Source organism: Castor canadensis, chromosome 4, assembly GCF_047511655.1.
Source record: "Castor canadensis chromosome 4, mCasCan1.hap1v2, whole genome shotgun sequence".
NCBI classification, from domain to species: domain Eukaryota; kingdom Metazoa; phylum Chordata; class Mammalia; order Rodentia; family Castoridae; genus Castor; species Castor canadensis.
Genome location: NC_133389.1, coordinates 58028982 through 58050268, shown reverse-complemented (window position 1 = coordinate 58050268; position 21287 = coordinate 58028982). Strand labels below are relative to the sequence as shown.

General features: G+C 38.7%; 1 protein-coding gene across 7 annotated transcripts in view; it reads left to right on the top strand.

Moving 5' to 3' along the window:
* Dlgap1 (DLG associated protein 1) overlaps positions 1-21287 on the top strand; it is an 888020-nt gene that overhangs the window by 412199 nt on the left and 454534 nt on the right. For all 7 annotated transcript variants that reach the window (XM_074070239.1, XM_074070238.1, XM_074070237.1 and 4 more), the window contains one exon: positions 5255-5347. The gene's annotated coding sequence lies outside the window, so the exon portion shown is untranslated. The remainder of the gene's footprint in view (positions 1-5254; positions 5348-21287) is intronic.

Genomic DNA, 21287 nt, shown 5'->3' with positions numbered 1-21287 from the left:
TTCAAATAGAGTTAGAAGAAGGAGGAAATAAAGTAACAAAAGGAAGAGAGAATCCTGTCCTATCATAGGCATGTTATTAGCCATGTCCTCTACTAGGCTGTAAGCTTGTTGAAGAGGTGTACCCCATCTTATTTCTTTTCTTTGTCCCCAACATCTGGGAGAGAACATACATGTTCAACTGTTTGGTGACTTCTTTATTGAATGAGCAAGTATATAATCACTAAGCAAATATATATGAGTGAATGAATGAGTGAATATGTAATAACTAGGCAAATGTTTGCTGTTGATATGGTTGTTGTCCTAGCAACAACCATAGAGTAGAAAATATGAAGCTCAATGAATGCTCTGATTCATGCTATTCATAAAAGATTAGCGGTGCCAGACAGTAAAGTGGCAACCTGGTCATTCACATCTGCTCATACAAGGACAGCGTCAGAGTTAGGGGGAGTTTGGAGTACAAAGAAAGTTGAAAAAGAAGCCTGAGTAGTGGCTATCACTACTTTCCTGTGCCCTGTAGCAAAGCCTCATTAGCATTTGTTCTTATGTTTCTGACTTGGAATAACCCAATCTCTCATTTTTGGATTGGTTCAAAAATCAGGCAAGTGAAATTGGACCCCCATTCAGACACAACAGATTGAGCACTTGTGCTATCTGAATAACAAGTATATGGTATGGAAAGTGCTTTGTTGTTTCTCCTCACCACTGGTCTTGGTCTGTCTGCTTTTCCTAGAGAATAAAACACTTACAAAGCAATTCAGAGAGTTAGAAAATGATGGACATGAAAAATGATTTCCATATTTGGAAGCCATTTATATCTAACAGCTGTACCTGTCTTTGAGAAACTTGACTTTAAAAAATTGTAGTCTAATGAAAGACTTCAGCTTTGGATGTAGAGTCTTGGGCAAGTCTTTTGCTGCTTGGATTTTAAAGGCAATAACTAAATGAACATTCAGATACCTTTTGATGCTGGGTATTTTTGTTTAACTCTACTTGAAAAAATATAGCGAGGTGTGTGATTTTTGTAAACATGTGACAAGTTGATATTTATTTTACAGCAGAGATGGACATAGTAACATTGTTGTTTGTGTTAGCTTTTCTCATCTCTGTGTTAGAATACCTAATATAATTTTAGGGAAGAAGAATTTGTTTTGGTTCATGGTTTTAGTCCTTCATGGCATAAATGCATGGTAGAGGAGAACTGTTCAACTCATAGCAGCCAGGAAGCAGGGAGGGAGCTTACCAGGAACCAGGTATTACCTTCAAAGATGCCCCAATTACCTACTTCCTGTAGTTACCTCCCACCTCCTACAGCTTCCACCACCTCCCAAAATAGTGCCAGCAGCTGGGGACTAAGTGTTTAATACATGAGCCTCTGGGGAACATTTCCCATTCAAACCATAACATTGTTACATCAAAATCCTAATGTGTGGGGAGTCAAGTCAGAGGGAACAGCCCAGCAGGATCAGTTAGAGTCTGATTCTCTTTAGTAATATCTTCCAAATTCTTTGTTTGCCATTGACAGAGAAAGAATCAGCAAAAGAGAAGAAACCCTTAGAGCACACAACATAATAGAAAACAGATTTACAACAGTCTGAAAGTAAAGGCATAGATTTATTTGAAGTTATTCTCTGGGTGAATGTTGAATATGTGTAAACAATAAGCATATAATGATTCCTCAGTATCCATAGGGCATTGGCTCCAGGACCCCCATGACTACCAAACTCCAGAAGCCCAAGTCCATTATATAAATTGCATAGTATTTGCATGTATCCTTCCATATATTTTAAATCTTATCCACATGACTTGTAATGCCCAATACAATGTTAAATGCTGTGTAAATAGTTGTTATCCTATATCATTTAGGGAATAATGATAAGAAAAAAGAAATTAAGTACATATTCAGAACAGACATGATTTTTTCTAATATCTTGGATCCTTGGTTAGCTGAATCCGTGGATTCAGAATCCATGAATACAGAGGGCTGACTTTCTATAAATCCTTGAGATAAGTCACTGCATAATGACTGTGTAGCCAACCAAGACATAAACACACATTTTTCTCTTTTGAGAATCCTTTAAGGTTTTATTCTGATGCCTCAGAGCAAACAAGTAGTTTTAAGGAAGTAACATGTAAAGGAAAATGTGAAAGTTAGAACCCAAATACTCCTGTAAGAGCTACCAACTCTTCAGCCAGGCCTCCCTTCACCTTTGGTCAGTGCCACCCAGAGCTGCCCCAGAGGGCAAAAAGCCTTGCACCTGCTCTAGACTCCAGCTCATCTCCAAAGCCCATAGTTGATCTCCAGCTTATTCCCATGAAGTTCCTTCAGAATAGGCACCTTGCTGTGATGAAAATAATATGAGAGTTTCCTAATTCTTAGCATGCTTAGCATGGACTGGGTGGTGTGTTGAGTGTTTTAACCTGCATTATCTCATTTATTTCTCACCACAGCCCTTGATCTGTACAATCACTACATGTTTTTTATACACTGCAATATTGCCACCACCTGTGTTTAATAGAAGAGTAAACAGAGGCATTAATTGTTCCGGGGACATGTAACTTGAGTGGTTGATGGGACAGGGTGTTGGTGATTGCCACTGTTACTACCACTCCTGCAAAGCTTCTACAAGGTAAAGATTCACAGCTATAGCAGAGCTGTCAACCTGCACCTATGTTCTCCTCAAGGAACCAAATTCACGTTACACCTGATAATGGGTGGGAATAGAGTTCTCTTGGGAGAAAGAAAGGGAGAGTGTTAATGAAGAAATAAGAAATTATAGTGGTCTTTCCCAGGGAATGACCTAGAAGAGAATGCTAGAATTTCAGGTGCTTTTTAACTTTCTATAACAAAATATTGGAATAATTCCTTTTTATGCTGTTTTGAATACCATCTGCCTAGCCTTAGAAGACATACTGGGTTTCAGGGCTTTGTTGGTCTCCAGTTAGTTTTATTTTCCCTTTGACCAAAATAGGAAGAGATGGATATGTGATAAAATAAAGATGGATCGTGAACTTACTCTCCACCATTAGGCATTAAAGAGGGGGTAAAAGAAAGTAATAATAACACAAAAGTGAGTCAGGCAAGAACCTTCTTGGCCTCAAGCTTCTCACTGTCTGATAGAGGGACAGAAGGGCACAGGAATGCCAATATAGTCAGTAGCGTTAAGTACAAAGGACATGTGGGAAAATGAGCAATTTCTTCATGTCTGGAAGCCCAGGTAAGTCATCATTCAGAGATTACATGTAAATCAAGCCCTAAAGTCAAGTGAAGATTCTTGGGATGAAGAATGAGAAAAGAATACTACAAAGAATGGCATTGTAAGTTTCTGTGGGTCTGAAGAAGCAAGGCACATTCTCAAAGTAGTACTAAGTGATGGGATTGTGTAGCAGATGGGAAGAAAAGACCAGAATTGATGGTGAAATAGAAGATGAGACCCATGTTTTAAAGGGCTTTAGGCATCAGGTTAGAATTGTTCTTCATCTGTAATCACTGGGTACCATTGCAGGCTTCTAAGTGTGGTCCTATCACGATAATTTTATAAAAATGAACTCTGGCCACAGAAGAGAGGAGTCTGTGTGGCAGAGCTGGAGTTGGATCCCAAGTTCACCACCTCCCAAGTCACAGGCTTGAAAACCTCACACTGAATTCTCACAAGCAATATATCATGCAAGAAGTTTGAATTACAGAGCCCAGATTTTGGCTAGTACCTTCATCTTACTACCAGTACTTATTAGTTCTGTTGCATGGAGAAGTTGCTTGACTTATTCAATGCTCAGCTGCTTTTTTTTTTTTTTTTCAAAAATCTATAAAATTGGAATAATCATAATATATCCTTATATATATTATTCAGAGAATTAACTAAAATAGCATTGATGAATATGCTTTATTAACTATAACGTGCATTACCTTTATTAATATAGTGTAGGACTGATGGACAGGAACTGCCAATAGGGCTGTGGCTTTAAAGGAGACAGACTCAGCAGTCCTGAATTTCTTTTAAGAGGAAGCATGTGGCAAGGAAGTTACAAGATCAAACTCTGCAGTACCTGCTAGGTTGGATCCTGGTTCTTACATTCACTAGCTCAAGATCAGAAATTTGCTATGCCTTGGTCATCTCATCTACAAAATGGGGATTTAAAATATGCCTTCTAGTGTCACAAATATGTAACATCACATGGCAAAAGGGAACAATAAAGGTTGGCAAAGAAATTAAGACTCTAAGAAAATAACTTTAAAATGGGGGGATTATTCCAGGTTATCTAGATGGGCTCAATCTAATCACAGGAGACCTCAAACTCAGAGAAACCTTCATGGCTCTGTGTGTGTGTGTGTGTGTGTGTGTGTGTGTGTGTGTGTCTGTGTGTGTGTGAGAGAGAGAGAGAGAGAGAGAAAGACAGAGAAAAGAAAGAGGACAAAATTGAAGTATGAGAGAGAGTCAGCCCACCAGTGCCAGCTTTTAAGAAGGAGGAAGTACATACTCAACAAGAGTGGACTAAGAATCTGTTATACACAGTCTGAAGCGCTGGGGAATAAAACAGGTGACAACACACTCTTCTCTATTCTCAACCAATGTACAAAATGATTAAGAAAAATGAAGGATGTACAAAATAATTCAATCAAAAATAAGATAACAAGGTGGATTGCCTTGAATTTCTTGACTGACAGAGTTATGAACTTCAGTTCAGATAAGAAAGAGGCTGAAATGTAGACAGAGCATGGTGGTTCATGCCTATAATCCTGACTACTGGGAAGGTGGAGGTAGGAAGATTTAAGTCTTAGGCTGACCTAGGCAAAAGTGCAATGTCTTATCTTAAAAAAAAAAAAAACTAAAGAAAAGGGTTGGGTGTGGCTCAAGTGGCAGGGTGATTGCCTAGGAAGCAGGAGACCCTAGGTTCAATCCCCAGTACCACCAAAAATAATACATAAAGAAAGAGAGAGAGAGAGAACGGAGGGAGGGAGGGAGGAAGGAACGAAGGAAGGAAGGAAGGAAAAAACTTGGCTTGGGTAAATATATGAAATAAGATTGGGCAAACTGGGAGGCTGAGAAATATTGTTTCACCAAAACACAATAAGAAAATTTAGAAGGATAAAAGTTTAGAAAAAAATGTGATCCAGTTTCAGACTTAGTTTAAGTAAAGAGGGTGAAAGTATGCAAAGATTAGTCATAGGGCTCCTAAATTCCTGAAAGTTTGTCACCCCCTCCTGCTTAATTTGAATATGACCAGGAGACTAAAACATGCATTATGCTTCTGACAGGTTACAGCTGCTCTTGGAGCCACTGAATGTCACTGGAAGGTCTGTGTATCTGCTCCAGGGAACTCCTGTTGAATGACAAAGACGCCAGAAACAGTAAGTGCAGATGCCTGAACCGGGCCTGCAAGCACTACTATTCTCGATGAAAACAGAAAAGCAATAAGGTCTGGTCAATGAACACCTACATTTCAAAGTGCACTGCCTTCTTCCCACATCTCTGCAATCCAGCACATCCCACCTGAAACACACACGTATATGCACACACACATACACACTCATATACACACACAAACACGCACATATACACATACACACATGAACATGCATGCACCTCTTCCCCTCTGGAGGCAATTATGGGCCCAAACTGATGTTTTTTTTTGGAACCATAATATAGAAAGAATGCCTGAGGGAAAAGGTCAATGTACAATAATTTATCAGAAATCAATACATCTTCTATTTCTCCAACCTCAACCAGAACATTTTTAATTTAAAAATTTTCCCCAGTGCTGAAGGTGTATCTCAGTGGTAGAGCACTTGTCTATGAGAGGCCCTGAGTTCAAACCCCAGCATCACAGAAAAAAATGTTCCCCAATATTTATAGCTTGATTTCTTGGTGATTTATATATGTGGTCAGATGAAAGCTGGAAAACTTTCTTGCCTTGGTTATTATACACAGTATAGATGAAATTAACAAACTGGGATTATGCCTTCTTAATGACTCACTGCTTTTCCTCTTCCAGATCATAAAGTTCTCTTTTTTGTTGTTTTGTTTTCTCATGTTATGGATTAGAGAATTTTCTGGTAGTCTAATTCATGTACATTTCCCAAACACTAACCTTGACTGGCATTGAGGACTGGATAACACGTAGGTAAAAAAAGGACAGTTGATTCAGAAGGCGAGAAAGGACTATTGAGTAGAGAAGGAGGCAGGAAGAGAATCTGCTGGGGACTGTCTTCCTCACTATGCAGTACATAATCTATTATAGCCAAGAAACAGGAAAAGAAACAAACAATAATGTGAAAAATACTAATACCATAGAGAAGAGCACCGAGTTTCATTCACCACAATTCCTGTGATCCTTCTTTAATTATAGTAGAAAAAGACCATCTGAAACAGAGAAGACATAAGTGGCTCAGAAATATAAAGTTATCTATTGCTCTGAGATTAAAATGACAACATGGTTGCTTATAAAGAAAAAGCCTACTTACTTACACATGGACCGTGTATCTAAATTATGTGTTTAATCTTGAGTTGCTAATAGGCCCTGGAAACTGTTGCTTTTATGGATTCCTCAAAAATTATCCTGAATATGCTAGTGAGCTCTTAAATCATCCACTAGGACTTGAGTACTACCCTCAGTTCTTTGTCTACCTTTAAACCACCTGATGAGCTTCCTCCTTAGAAGCTGAGGCAGCACAACCCTGGTATCTGTGTACCATTAACACACTGCAGTGCCTTTATTTGTGCACAAATGAAGACATGTTTAAAACTGGCCAAGTTTAGGGCCATTTTTCAGCATCTAGTTGCTGCTCCCCATCTTCCTTTTGGGAACTTCTTCCATGTTCCTATGTGCCTCTTCCCAACCTCTCACCTTCCTGGATTCTCTCTATTAAAACAGCCACAGGTGAGGTATCATCAGTTTGTCTTTGATGGGAACCCTTTCATCCAACATGCCACCTCTTTCAAACTTTCCCACTCAATATATTTATATTTTTGTTTTCTGTTTCAAGTTGAAAGCCTTTCTAAGCCTAACACTAAGCTGGAATAACTTTAAACACCTTGAAAATAAATCTGCTTCAGATATTAGGCTGCCTGAAGATGGGCTGAAAAAGAAATTAGGTCTTTGAGCCACCACCTTCTGTCCTGTCTTTTCTCCCACCTCTTAATCTCAGTTGCTCACTTCCAAGTCCTCTGCATGAGGATGCACAGGTGACCTGGAGCCAGGGCCACTCCTCATGGCACACCCCCACCAAGGGCAGAAGACACAAGGACAACCCTGGGAAAGTCTATTACAATCACTTGGGAAGCTCTTATCAAAGTACCCTCCTCCCAATGGATTCCTCCTAATTTTTTGTGTTGGGGCCTGCCTCACTCACCTCTTCCTCTCAGTCCTTCCCCCTGGATTAAGAATCAGTATTGACTTCCTGTTGAGGAAGGAAAGACAACTGTTTGTGGTTTGTGATTCTCCTATAGCCTCATGATCACACAGTGTGGTTCCACTGGCCTCTATGGCAGCATCTGGTACTGTACCACTACAGCAAATACCTGAGACAGTCAATTTATAAAGAAGAAAGGTTTTTTTGGCTGTCAGTTTTGGAAGTTTCAGTTCATGATCAGTCAGCCCCATTACTCTGGGGTGTATGATGAGGTAACACATCATGGCTTAAGCAGAGTGTGGAACAAAACAATTTACCTCATGGCAAGGGAGAAAAGAGAGAGGAAGAGACTGGGGTCACAAAATACCCTTTGATATCATGCCCCACCTAAACAGCCCCCCACTAGGCTGCACATCTTAAAGTTTCTACTATTTTCCAACAGCTCAAGCAAGGGACGAACTCTCTCCCATGTGAATCTTTAGGGACATCAAATTCCAAACTATAACAAGGACATTGCAGATGATAGGAGGGGAAGAGCTGCCCAGAGATTCTATAGACTGAGGATGGAGGAGACAGACAGACATGGAAAGACATCAGTAGACCCCTGAACCAAGGAGATATTCACTCCAAACATTAACATGCATGGGCGTCAGTATGTGTAAACAGTTTACAGATGCTCCCTGACTTGCAATAGCTCAGTTAATGACTTTTCAACCTCACAGTGTTGCAAAAGTATACTCACACAAGGATTTTTTTTTTTTTTTTTTGCTTCCCATGCAGTCAGTATTTAAAAAATGACATGGGACATTCAACATTTTACTATAGGCTAGTGTAAATGCTCTAAGCTAGGGTGTTAGTTAGGTTACATGTATTCATTGTGTTTTCAAATTACAATATTTTTAACTTAAGATGGGTTTATTAGGATGTAACCCTACTGTAAATCAAGGAGTATTTGAAGTACATCAGAAAAGCTGTCAAAAATAAGTGTAGGCATGTAGATGCTTACAAATAAAGTAAAACAAAAAAAAAAGACTAACAGTTTGGCTGCTTGAAGTAATCTGGAAAATGTTGGCAAAGTGGCATAAGTTTTTACTTCTCCTCTTCACCCCATGGAAACAGTAACAAAACCCCAAAGTCAGCATCTTCAAGCAAGAAGTAGGAACGCACATGCCTGTGAACCACATGTGTTCATTCCAAATATGTGCGGGGTGGAGAATCTACAACAGATCTTAAGACCAGCGTGGTGTTTTTGCTGTGTTAAAGGAAGCAGAACGAGGTCAGAGGGGTATTCTGATGACCCCAAGAGACAGAGAAACTAAAATCATCAACAAACAGTCACTACAGAGCTTGGTGGGTCAGTCTAGGGGGAGCAGCTGAAACCTGTGGTCTTGTGGAGGTGACAAGAGAACTAGAGGAAGCTGGAGTGGCCTGGACTCAATGGACCCATAAATAGGACCCCTAACACACAGCTACACAAGGCAAAGTCCCACATTGAGGAGAAATGGCTGTAAATAGAATCCAAACTGAACATGAAATATATGTTAGTTGCAAAAGAGACAAAGAGAAGATTCAGATAAAAGTTGGGGAGAAGAAAAATATCAGCAGACATGATACACACAGCCATAGAGTATTCTCCCTTTTCTATGGAAGACATGGTCTGAGGCTGACCTGAGCAAAAAATATTAGTGAGACCTTATTCTCAAAGAACATGCTGGTGCTTACCTTTGATACCAGCTATGTGGGAGGCAGAGGTAGGAGGATCACAGTCCAAGGCTAGGTCAAGCAAAAGTGCAAGACCTTATAAAAAATAAATAGAGCAAAAAGGTTGGGAGCATGGCTCAAGTGGTAGTAAGTGTGGAGCCCTGGGTTCAAACCCCAGCACACACACACACACACACACACACACACACACACACACACAAAATTATTTCTGGGCTTTTTCGTGTAATTTTTTTGAACCACAGTTGATTGTGTATAACTGAAACCATAGAAAATGAAACCAGAGGAAAGAGGAGATCACTATATTTGTAAGTATGTTCCAGTAAGACTAGGAGAGGAAACTCTAGATCTCAGAGCTTGTCATAGCAAATCATTTATGACCCAGCATTGATATAGCTCACATGCTGGAAGAATAGGAGTAGATAAAGATATATAGATATAGATATAGATATATGTATATATAGACAGAGATATATTTGTGTGTATATTTGTATATATAAAGAAATACACACAACATAAATATGACAAAACTGATTCCAAATATTTAAATCCTATCAGTAAATTCATCCATTTTCACCTAAATTCACTTATTTGAAAAAAAATTACAGATTACCTAATAAAACAAAACCTAATAGTCTAGGTTATACATATACAGACAAACTTTTCTCTGGCTGAAATAATAAAGTATATATTTTTCCAAGTGGAAAAAATTCTGCAAAATATATGGCCATTTAGCTAATAAAAGAAAAGAAAGCCAGGTGCAGTGACTTATACCTGTAATCCTAGCTACTGGGAGGCAGAGATTAGGAGGATCATGGTTCAAGTCCAGCCTGGGCAAGAAGTTATCAAGATCCTATCTCAACCAACAAAAAGGTGGGCATAAGTAGTGCACACCTGTCATCCCAGCTACACAGAGCATAAATAGGAAGATCCAGTCTCCACCAGCACGAGCATAAAATAGGGAGACCCTATTCAAAAAATTAAAAGCAACTGAGGCCAATAGGAAAAGGGGAACAGGTACTAGAGAAAAGGTTAGATCAAAAAGAATTAACCTAGAAGGTAACACCCACGCACAGGAAATCAATGTGAGTCAATGCCCTGTATAGCTATCCTTATCTCAACCAGCAAAAACACTTGTCCCTTCCTGTTATTGCTTATACTCTCTCTACAACAAAATTAGAGATAAGGCAAAATAGTTTCTGCTGGGTACTGAGAGGGGGGGAGAGGGAGGGGGCGGAGTGGGTGGTAAGGGAGGGGGTGGGGGCAGGGGGGAGAAATGAACCAAGCCCTGTACGCACATATGAATAATAAAAGAAAAAAAATAAAATAAAATAGGGAGACCCTATTCAAAAAATTATGAAAGCACAGAAAGACTGAGGGCATGGCTCAGGTGATAGAGTGTCTAGCAAATGTAAGATCCTAATTTCAAACCCCAGTATCACCAATAAAAAGAAAGAAGGGAGGAATGAAGGAAGGAAGGAAAGAAAGAAAGGAGAATACAAATGTACAGGTGCATATTAACTTTGTATAATTGTATTATTAATATATTAATGGAAAGATAAATCACAGCATTTTAAAATAAAACTATATCTAAAGGTAGAGGAAGGAATTAGGATAAAGGAGATAAGCTAGAAACTAAATTTGTGTTGTGAATTTGACTTCAGGGTTGTGTATAAAATTTCACACAATCATAAAAGGAAATCAAATTAAAAATAAAGCAATCTCTAGACATCAACAATTGTCCTCATCTATCCAGTAGGTGGCATAACAAGACTAAGAGGTCTATGCTAAGTGACTTTTTTTTTCTTTTTGTGGTGCTGGGGATCAAACCCAGGGCTTTGCACAGAGCTACAACCTGTCCCCAAATGACTTTGAATCACAGCAATTGACTATCCTAAATGCATAGTTAGCCCCAGGCACACATGACTGCAAGAACCTTAAACTAGTTGTTGTGGTCATTTTGCTGGTGGAGTTGTCTTAGTATTTATTCTGAGATGGTCGTGTGTGTGTGTGTGTGTGTGTGTGTGTGTGTGTGTGTGTGTGTTATAGATAAAGCAAATGAGTAAGCATACTATGATCATTAGGAAAATAAAATTTGACAATGGAAAGGGTCATACAGTTAAAAAAAATTCTCCACTAGAGTCTGAATAAAAACTGTCATTATGAATTCATGGCAAATGTTATTTTACTTTAAAAAATGTTTCCTATCTTTGTCCTCTGAGAAAATTAGGAAGTGCTCAGTCCCCCTCACTGAGATCATGGCCTCTGCCCAGCATTTTTAGGCAGGGCTGACTCCAGAGCTTTCTAAAGAGGAGCTGACCATAGGCCTGCAGGCATCATGGTATGTTCTGGAGATGTCAGAGGCTCTCAGTGACCACAGATGGGAAAATCTGAACAATAATGAATATATCAACTGCAATAGATTGAAACATGTCAAGTGTTTTAAGATTCATGAATTTCTAATCATATTGTGAAAATAAAACACTATTGCTCATGCTTGGAAAATTCAAGGAAACCAATATTATTATTTTTAAAACTAGCAAATAAAGGGAAGAGATCAAACATTGAATCTGCCTTCCCTATACAAACTATTTTAAGTAACCAAGTAGTTAATGAGCTGTTTCTCTTTATAAAAGTATTCCATCTAGTAAATGAAGATGGAATTTTAAAAATTAAATATCAGAAGGATTGGATGTAGACAATGCCTGCCAACATCACAAAAAGGCCTCCAGACATATGCTCCTGGATGAAGGTATACAACATACTGATGGAGTATTTTGGCAAAAAATTGAGCCTAAATTTATGATGTCCCTATGTTTAACCACAGGTGGTTACTGAGCATTTGAGATGTGACTAGGTCAAGTTGAGATGTACCATAACTGTAAAATATACACTGGCTAGCCATCACTTAATAATAAGAAAGGATATAAACTAGGATATAAACTATCTCAATAACTTTTAATACTGATTACACACTAAAACAATATTTGGGGCATACCAAGTTAAATAAAAGTCTATTATTAAGACTAATTCTATTTTTCTTTTTAAAAATGTACATTATAAAGTTTTAAATTATATTTGTAGCTAACTGTCCTGTTAGACAACACCACTCTATTAGAAGTACAACTTATAAGAAATACTTTGGAACAGAGGAACATGTTCAGTGACACCAGAAGGATGGAAACAGCACAATCTAGGCTTTAGGAAACTCTGAAATTTATATTTCTAATCCATTTTATGGTAAAGTCAACATGACTAGAAACTCATGAGCCTAAGCGTAATTCATGTGTGAGGCAATCCTAAATCTTAATATCTATGAAATAAAATGTTTCATATCTCAGCTGCATTTTCACAATTGCTCATTACAATCATTGTGTAGTAATTAAAATACTTGTGTTGCCTAAAGTAACTTATTTTATCACTGGTGGTACATGAATTTCTGTATGGAAAACATTGGTATACAACTTATCTCTCCTGAAACTTTCAAGTTTTCATAATCTGAACTTCATTATCTCAGATTTTTACAGATGAATAAATTACATACCTATCATTTTTACACAATTAGAAAGGTTTTGTTTTAAATCCACGATGTCCTAAAACTCCAAATGATATTCTTCTATTTTGTGAGAATGGACCTGATTTAAAATAATTTTCTTAAATAAAATATAAAGCAGAATGAAGTTAGATATGTAAAAATTTTAAGTCCTTTCATTTCCTCCATCTTTACTATTTCCCTCAAATTAGTGATCACATTGGGATTCCAAATACCAGAAACCTTAAAAGTGTGGACTTAAGCTTACTTAGATTTCACTTTCAATTCAGCAGTTCTCGTATTTGTGATATGCTTACTGTACATAGCAGACACTCATAAATATATTAGGTAACTTGTTTTTCATTTTATTAAATCAGAAATTATTTAATAGTATCTAAATTTTTACTTAATTTTCACTCATTAATGAGAAAAAATTGTCAGTTTATCATGATTTAATCTCTTACCAGGACAACCAGTATAAGATCTCTTACATGCTGAAGTAGGACTACACTGATAAATACAGTACACATATTGAAAATAAATCCTGGCTTTTATTTTACACACATTGCACCAAAGCAAGAGAACACTAGGGGGCAGTATTGTAAGCTCAGAGCTCTCAAGGGGATAGGAAAGGAGAGCTCAAATCCATTACCAACTGCTAATGGAATGACTGGGATGTAATAACAACAAAAGTGTTTGTTTGTGTGTTTGCTTAACTAGCATTTTCTGAAACTATATGGACCACATGCATATTATTCACAACCACTTGGAGTGACCCTTTGCTCAAAAGCAAAGATGACAACCTTCTCCTGGAAAAATCTTTCTAACTATACTTCCTGTCCCAAAGAGGACACAAAAGAGGAGGCATTGTCAAAAAGTAGTTAAAGTTATGAATTTTAACCCCAAGTGCCAGCCTCCCATTTACTTGCTACCTCATTTTCACTTCACTTGCATTCCCCATGCCTTCCCTTTTCGTCTACTCTTCCAGGCTTCTTTGCCCCACCTGACTCCCACATACACTTTTGAAAATATTTTGAGATCACTTTAAGTCTCCTCCTTTAGTTTGCTCCTCTCTGTCCTTAATTCAGTTCCACGCAATTGAATTCTGAGTCAAAAATATGTTAAATAATTAATTCAGAATGCTGGCCTGACCTACAAAAAGAATGGGCCCAAACTAAAAAAGATCAAAAGCTATAGGAACTTGTTTACAATTTCTAAAATTATATTGTCGTCAATCCTAAGGGTATAAAATTCTTGTATACAGTAATTTTATGGTACATTTTGCAGTGTGTGAGTATAATCCAAGGAAATTTTGTATATGATAATAAAATAAACATGTACATGTCAGATTCAGAAAAAAGAAGACAGCTGAATTGCATATCCTTTTTAAAATATGCAGTGAATTTTTCTAATATGGAAACAACAAATCAATTTTTTTCCTTTTTGAGAACTACAATCTGTAAGTATAATACGAGCTATGCTCCAAATTGTGAATTTGACCTGCTTAAATTTTAATAAATCATTCTACATAGTTCATGTGATGTAGTTTTGAACAATTCTTGAAATCTGGAATGTGTCATTCAGCAGCAGGTGGCTCCCATGATTATAAAAGTGCATGATTAATTTTGATTCATCAGATCTTTTGTACCTGGATTCTTTAAGAGGCAATCACATGGGTTTTTGCAACGAGAAGTTTTAGCTCTCTGTGACTTCTACCAGCTTTGAAATGTTTTTGGTTCTCCTTTATCAGTCAGAGTCCAGGGAAGGAGAATCCCACCTGAGAGGGTTGAAATTAATTTAATGGAGGGGCTATTTACAGAGTGGTGGGCAGGTGAAGAGCAACCAGAGACACTGAGGTACACAGAGATTTGCACAGTGGGAAGCTGACCACCTAGGCCTATAGGGACAGACAAGGAGAAGAAATACTTTTCCAGACCCTGTGAGAACTACAGCCATGGTGTGTGGAGGGGTTGCCATCTTAGAACCACTGCCAAAACACCAAGGATGGGGGGAGTTGGCACAGAAAGACCCAGACCTTTCTCCCTCCTCCCTTGGGCCCTCAGGCAGAGCCTCACCTTGACCACCCAGGGCAAGCAGGAAGGGTCCAGAGCTGCGAGGCGTGATTATAGCAACTGGAGAAAATGGACCCTGAGTGTTCTGACTCTTAATATACTTACACCATCTTTCTCTTACAGGAAGCATCTGTACTTCTCTTTATTTTGTTCACAACATTCTTACCAAACTGAAGGGACAAGATCATTTAAGGAGAGTCCTCCTTACAGATGTCAGGCTTTTAGAAGTAACCTTTTGTTCCCCTCCTCAAAAATCTTGTCTTTTGTGTGATTCAGTGGGAAGCATTTTCTACTATATAAAAATCCAGTGCTTTTTCTTCTCAACGTCTCAACATGATAAGCTTTTAAGTGGGTTTTCAGCACCCCTTGATCTTCAAGAGCTCAGACAGGAATCCTGGGAGAAGGGAGACTGAGGTTTTTTTTCCTCCCCTTGTCTTGAAGAAGTTCACATGAAAGCCCTAGCTAAATTAACTCAGCCCAGCCTGGACCACTGTAATTTCATCTTCTTATTTGGTTCATTTATAGCTTTCCCTTTTCTTGGGATAATTTACTTGAAACTCCAGGAAAAAAATTAAATACAAAATGTATTGTCACTTTCATGTACAATAACTCTCATTTCCACCCCCCCACCCCCCACACTTCCTGACTTTTACTGAAAGGTTGAAAGAAAAAGACATCTCAGCTGTTTCATTCTAAGCACATTGTTATTACAGAAAGCAAAGGATAAAAGCCAATGGGTTTCTATCAAAATGCCCTGAAATTTGGCCAGCCACAGTGGCTCACGTCTATAATCTCAACTACTTGGGAAATAGAGATTGGGCAAATCATGGTTAAGACCAGTTTGAGGGCAAAAAGTGTGACCCCATCTCAACCAATAAAAGTGGAGCATGGTGGCATGCAGCTTCATCCCAGCTGTGCTGAAAGTGTAAATAGGTGACTTGTGGCTCAGACCAGGTCATAAATGTGAGATCAAAAGTCTGAGGCCCTGAGTTCAAACCCCAGTAATGAAAAAAAAAAAAAAAGCCCTGAAATTTAATCAGTGAATAAAACTTTCTTCAGTTAATTTTCTTTTTCCTAAGAGTCCTCTCCACTGTTTAAGAGAAGCCTTGTCTGGTTTTCTTTCCAAATGCCTTTTCCTCCTCTTTCCCCTTTTCTATTGACTCCTACCTTCTCTCCACTTGAATGGCTGGTATATATGGGTAAATTCCTTCTTGGATACCACCCTGGTTGGCTCTGTCTCTTCATCTGCTTGCTTCCTGAAGATAGGTGAATGACACAAATGAGAATGAAAAGTATGGCATCCTTACTTTTGTTTTTTACTTTGCTGCCACAGGAAGGCAGAAAAATAAACCTTCTTCTAGCCTTTTCAGCTTTCCTATACACAACTGAATCCCACACTGACTTGACTGTCTTCTTAACCCGGGCAGAACTAAAACTGTTTTTCTTACCTCATCGGAAACAAAGATGATGCTGTCTCAGGACAGGGAACCTTTTCTCCCATTTTTACAAAGGTGTTATAGGAGTGCTGCTACCTAAATAATCTTGGTCACTATTACAAAGAAATTTTAATTCCCTCTTTATTTTTGTAGTTATCATGCTGATATTTGTGGTTCAGATTATTTTTCCAGGTTATTGATAGTATAAGTTACTATCAATTTAATAGGTGGCTTTACCTTCACTTTAAACAGGTATTTAAATATTATTTTATGTGAAATATTAATTTTAAAAAAGAGACAAGCTAACAGATATATATTTTTTCTTTCAAAAAAATTCCATAAACTCAGTTCAGAGGAGCAACTAAAGCCTGACTTACGTATTTTGCAAATGACTGGACCTAAGGATATTCAAACAAGAAATCTTTTAGAAAGATGCTTTATAAGTCATTAAAATAGGAGGGGAGACCCTGATGATTGAATCCATGTATGGAAGCAAACCAATAAAGCAGGAGAATTTTAAGACATGGAAAGAAACCATGAGGAGTAAAAGGATCTTTCTACACACACTGTCTTATTAATTTAAATTTATCTTGTTTATAGTAGAACTTTGTGATTGGGTTAGCTGTCAGAAGAGAGGAATAGGAAGACTTTGTGATATAAATGCCAGTTCTCCATAGACAAAATCTCTTCAATTTGTCATTTGCACAAATATCACAAACAAATGCATTTTTCATCTTTGATGAATGTCAAGCTAGGACCAGAAATACCAAGGAGTTAAAGTGGTTCATTATAACAGGATAACCAACATCCACACTGACAACGCCACATGTGATACAGTTTTCTTTCTGTGAAGAAAAGGGCAGGACAAGTTATTAGAGTCCTTCTCTGGAGAGTAGGTGGTATATTAACACATTAAAGCAGGAATGTGGAAACATAGCTGCATTGTGTATTTTCGGCTGCCTCAGCCCAAATCAGTTACAGCTTTGGGGAGAAGGGACAAGAGCAATGCCTGCCAGAAGATCTTCTGGATTTCCAGAAGATGCTTGGGTTGTAAGGCTTCAGAAAAGACCCCGCACATCTCAGGGTCTGCCAGCACTGGCCTTGGCAGTGGGGAGGGCCTCCCATCTCCTCTGTGATGTGATTTCAAGGACTCTATATCCCAGATTCCCACCCTCCCACTGGCCAGTGTCTGAAATTCCCCTGACAAAGCTTCCTGGGCACAAGGCTTTGACTCCTATGTAAACCAGTCATCTCTCTCACTTATCTACTCAATTACCTGAACATCAAAAATATAAAGAAGGGAAGATATAAGACATAAAAATTTGAATTTTTCCTGAGCAGGTTTGAAACAACAGATAAAGATCATAAAGTTGAAGAAGGTACTGGGGTGAGTCATAAAATAAAATTTAAAAAATCATAAAGCCTCAGACTGGCTAGTGTTTTCGAGATACAGGAAATGAGGTAATTTTTGTTATTGTTGTTGTTTGACTTAAAATCAGGGCTATAACAAGTCAACATATGCTTTGGGATCAACAAAACAAAATAGTTGAAGCCTGGGATAGATGGCTAGTGCTATGTTGAGCTCATGTGGTCAATCCACATGTCCTGTTTGAAATCATTTATCACCTATGGCAAGCCATTGTACCACATGTGGATGCCTCCCTGGCACACAGCTTCTAGAAACAGGTGCTCATCAACTCTATTTCAGCCCACAGAGGCTTCAGGAATCAGCGCAGTTCTTCTGTCATATGCTCTGCCATTTTTTTAAAACATAGAAGCCTCCAGAGCCTTTTCCCCCTCATCCCATACAGCTTTCACATGACATGGTTTCCATTTCTCAATTTTGCTGGACCCACTGAGAAAAGACAGCACCCTCCTCCAGTGAGGACCCAAGCTGACTCACCCAGATGCCCTCCTTCCAGAAGCACATGATGAGGCTGTGAAAGAGAGGCATAAGAAGATGCTAAGCAGCCATAGCCCCAGAGTGTGCAGTGGAAGGTGATTAGGACAAGCAGGGACCTGCCATCTCCTCCGTAGACCACATGACTAGGACAGTGAGGAGGAACTGTGTGCTTGGATTTGCATGCAGTATTTTATACCAGTTAAGCAGCAGCAGGCCTCTGAAACTCGGGAAATGTTCAGTTACAGTTATAACAACCCAGACTCATGTCCACAGACTTCCATTAAAACTGATGTCCAGGTCTTGATTGAAAATGAAGAAACAAATGGTAGAAGCAATAACGAGTGCATGCAAGCTTGCTACTCAGTCAAAATTTTTCAACATGAAGTCCAAGAGTTAAATACAACACTCTTAAAAAGATGCCCAGAAATCTATAATTAGAGTATGTGAAAAAGACAATATCTGACTTACATTTCATCAAATAGTCATAAGAATATTAATTTTGAATAAATTATAATCTCAAATGTATGTAAGGAAGTTATAAAAGTGAAAATAACTCTAGTGCAGTTAGCTCATGCCTATAATCCTAGCTGATTGGGAGACTGAGATCATGAGGATTGTGACTTGAGGCCAGCCTAGGCAACCGTAGGCTGCCACCCTCTCTCAACTAATAGCTGGGCACAGTGGCCAGCGCCTGTTATCCCAAGCTGCAAGGGAGACTGAGATCTGGAGGATCAAGGTTCTAGGCCAGCTCCAGCAAAAAAAAAAAATAAAGTTTGTAAGACTCCATCTCAACAGAGAAAAGCTGGGCATGGTGGTACATGCCTATCATCCCAGCTATGGCAGAAAGTATAAAATAGAAGGATCACTATCCAGGCTGGCCTGGACAAAAGGTGAGGTCCTATCTCAAAAATAGCCAGAGAAAAAAGAATAGGAGGCTGGAAGCATGGCTCAAGTAGGAGAGCACCTGCCTAGCAAACACAAATCCCTGAGTTCACCAGAAAAAAAGTAAAAAAAAACTTATCTGAACATACTCTTGAAACCTTAATGATTACAATAATGATTATGGTTAAAATGTTAGGCCATAGTGGTGTGCTGTGGGCTAAGTGAGTTTAAATATATAAAGCACTTAGAACAAGGTCTGATTCAGAATAAACCCAATATAACTTGTTTGCTATTATATAGTAATCATCTTTTTTGTGATCATGCTTATCATTGAACTTAAAAATTTTTAAATCCATTTAATAATCCTTTCTCCACACCAAAAAGGTATCATGGGCCTCAGTATGAGGCAGATAATGAGTCACTGCTTAGCCAGAAGTGGGCCAGGTTCCTACTGAACAGCAGTCTCCGTGCAGGTAACTCTGGACCCCAATCTGAAAAGAAGCCACAGTCCCACCTCATCCCACAGATGAGGAAAACACTCTCATTCTCAAAGCTAGCACATTCAGATTGCTTTCCATAAAATAATTTAAATATCTAGAAATTATTTTTTATTTATCTAGAAATTATTATTTATAAGGCAATACTCAAAATATTTAACCAGTACCAGTCAGTATGATTCTGTATCATCAGATCCTGGTCTGTGTAATACTTCCTGCATGAGACATTAGCTCCTTAGCTGCTAAATCACAGAGTACTTTTGAGGGGGGCAGTATGTTATCATGTAGGAGCTGGGGTCACACAGGGGTCAGAAAAATGGTTGCTATAAACCAGTGTAAAAATGACTTTAACAACTAGTTATTTCCACAAGGTACATTCACATGGATGGGTACTAGCTAAATGTCAGCTCTGGGCATTTGAAGATGTCCTCTGTAGGCTGGAAAAGCTCCATATTGGCCTGGAATCCTGCTGAGAATAGCTATACTATAAATGGAAACTCTGGAGGAACTGAATCTGTTTCTTCTCATGTGGTCTTTCTAGAAATTAAAGTTCTCAGGACTCTTGCAAAACATTTAAGCATTTGTTGTATTCCATTAGAAGAAACTCCTGATGACATTGACCATTTTTAAAGAATATTACAGTGTGAATTACCCCCTAATTAGATGGGAGAGAATAATGTGACTCAAATGTTCATCGACATCAGTGAGTTTGTCTGTAATAAGGAAGTAGTCTTGCTATGTTAAATAAAATTCTTAAATCCAGCTCATTGCAGACTGTTGAACAGTAGTTGACTGGGACAGCAAATGCCAATGGTTGCTTTGTATTTGTCATTCAAAATAAGGTGATGAGCTGAGCATGATGGTCCACACTCATAGTCCCAGCTGCTTGGAAGGCTGAAGTAGGAGGATCACTTGAGCCCAAGCACTCAGATCAGCCTAGGCAACATAGTGAAACCACATCTCAGACAAAGGAACATTTTTTTCCTTTTTCTTTTATTATTCATATGTGCATACAAGGCTTGGTTCATTTCTCCCCCTGCCCCCACCCCCTCCCTCTCCCCCCACCTCAATACCCAGCAGAAACCATTTTGCCCTTATTTCTAATTTTGTTGTAGAGAGAGTATAAGCAATAATAGGAAGGAACAAGGGTTTTTGCTGGTTGAGATAAGGATAGCTATACAGGGCATTGACTCACATTGATTTCCTGTGCGTGGGTGTTACCTTCTAGGTTAATTCTTCTTGATCTCACCTTTTCTCTAGTTCCTGGTCCCCTTTTCCTATTGGCCTCAGTTGCTTTTAAGGTATCTGCTTTAGTTTCTCTGCGTTAAGGGCAACAAATGCTAGCTAGTTTTTTAGGTGTCTTACCTATCCTCACCCCTCCCTTGTGTGCTCGCGCTTTTATCATGTGCTCATAGTCCAATCCCCTTGTTGTGTTTGCCCTTGATCTAATGTCCACATATGAGGGAGAATATATGATTTTTGGTCTTTTGGGCCAGGCTAACCTCACTCAGAATGATGTTCTCCAATTCCATCCATTTACCAGCGAATGATAACATTTCGTTCTTCTTCATGGCTGCATAAAATTCCATTGTGTATAGATACCACATTTTCTTAATCCATTCGTCAGTGGTGGGGCATCTTGGCTGTTTCCATAACTTGGCTATTGTGAATAGTGCCGCAATAAACATGGGTGTGCAGGTGCCTCTGGAGTAACAGTCTTTTGGGTATATCCCCAAGAGTGGTATTGCTGGATCAAATGGTAGATCGATGTCCAGCTTTTTAAGTAGCCTCCAAATTTTTTCCAGAGTGGTTGTACTAGTCTACATTCCCACCAACAGTGTAAGAGGGTTCCTTTTTCCCCGCATCCTCGCCAACACCTGTTGTTGGTGGTGTTGCTG